This window comes from Chiloscyllium plagiosum, chromosome 27 (assembly GCF_004010195.1).
Source record: "Chiloscyllium plagiosum isolate BGI_BamShark_2017 chromosome 27, ASM401019v2, whole genome shotgun sequence".
Taxonomy (NCBI): domain Eukaryota; kingdom Metazoa; phylum Chordata; class Chondrichthyes; order Orectolobiformes; family Hemiscylliidae; genus Chiloscyllium; species Chiloscyllium plagiosum.
Window position 1 is genome coordinate 1,969,749 of NC_057736.1, and position 1,347 is coordinate 1,971,095.

Consider the following 1,347-nt stretch of genomic DNA (forward strand, 5'->3'; position numbering starts at 1 on the left):
TGCATCTTTGAATCTATTACAATGCTGCCATCCAGATCCTCTGCTGGCGTTGGAACCTATTCCCTGAGCCTTCCCATTCCCCTGTGGGAATGTTGGTGTGGGTGACCTCTAACAACACTGAGCATCTGTTTGTGCAAATCTGTTAGCAGCACATAATCTCTATTAATTATAATTAAACACAGAGAATGCTGGGGAAACTCAGCAGGTCTGGCAGCATCTACTGGGAGAAAGAGTTAATGTTTTGAATCTCATGTGGCTCTTCAGAGCAGATTGCTTTTGCTAATCTGCTCCATTCTCTCAGTTCTGGAGGACTTGAATCATGTGGTTGCAGTAATTTTGATATATATCCTTCATCTCTGTCAGGATTCTCCCGGTACTCCGCGTGGTCCGGGTGAATGGGACGGTCCATATCCCTCATACTGTGTAAACTGCTCAAACATCATCTCACTGCACGGACTGAGCGGGCGACCTTCAAAGGAGATCGAGGGAAAATAAACATTCACATCAATCAGATCGCGGTGGATGGTGCGGCTGGAATCTGTTGTTTGGAAACAGGGCCGGTGCGGAGCAGGCACTGGGGGTGAGTGATGCCTCAGTGAGGCTGGGGGTGGGGGGAATGTGTATGTGTATGTGTGTGTTCACAGTTCTCCCTGACACAGACTGAACTCACCCAGTATCGCTGCTGCTGCTGCATGTGCAGAGGGCGCCGAGAGATTCTCCGGAAATCTATACAGCCCACACACACACACACACACACACACAGAGGCTGAGAGAGGGAGCGGGGAGAAACTACAGGAGCCCGACCCTCCTGGAGGGGGTTTCGGTCAGGTAAGGCTGGGGAGGGGAGGGGAGGATTGTTCAGAGCAGCCCGAGGGGTTGGGGTTGGGGTTAAAGGACCCTACCTCCCGCTCCGCCTCACATACATCTCTCTCTGTCTCTCTCCCTCTCTGAGTCTCTGTCTCTGTGTGTGTCTCTCTCTATCTGTCTGTGTGTCTCTGTCTGTGTGTCTCTGGCTGCCTCGGGGTGGTGGAGCTTGTGAAAGTTGTGGGTCCCCTGACCCGCTCCTCTGGGTGAGGGCCATTTGAGAGACAATACAATCATTTGGGAAGTTTCTCGGTGTGGGAGGTATTGGAGTGAGCCGCCGGTTTGGAGATTGTAACAACTGGGAAATGTTCCACTCAGAGCGGGGACCATGGCCGGAGCTGGGGGCGAGGGGGGTGGAGTTCATTAGAAACTCACGGCGGCTCCTTCTCACAGCGAGTCGCTTTCACTCGGGAGGGGGGTCCCCTCCCCTCCCCTCCCCTCGAGGTGATGGTCGCGACACCCGCCCATTCAGCCCCCCCCCCC

General features: G+C 54.0%; 1 protein-coding gene across 4 annotated transcripts in view; it reads left to right on the forward strand.

The window, feature by feature from the left end:
• Nucleotides 1-215: 215 nt before the first annotated feature.
• LOC122563474 (proto-oncogene tyrosine-protein kinase Yrk-like) overlaps nucleotides 216-1,347 on the forward strand; it is a 300,778-nt gene continuing 299,646 nt past the window's right edge. For 2 of the 4 annotated variants that reach the window (XM_043717232.1, XM_043717234.1), the window contains exon 1: nucleotides 216-580. The gene's annotated coding sequence lies outside the window, so the exon portion shown is untranslated. Of the gene's footprint in view, nucleotides 581-756; nucleotides 829-1,347 lie in introns of those variants that run through there. The other 2 variants (XM_043717233.1, XM_043717235.1) reach the window with 2 other exon arrangements.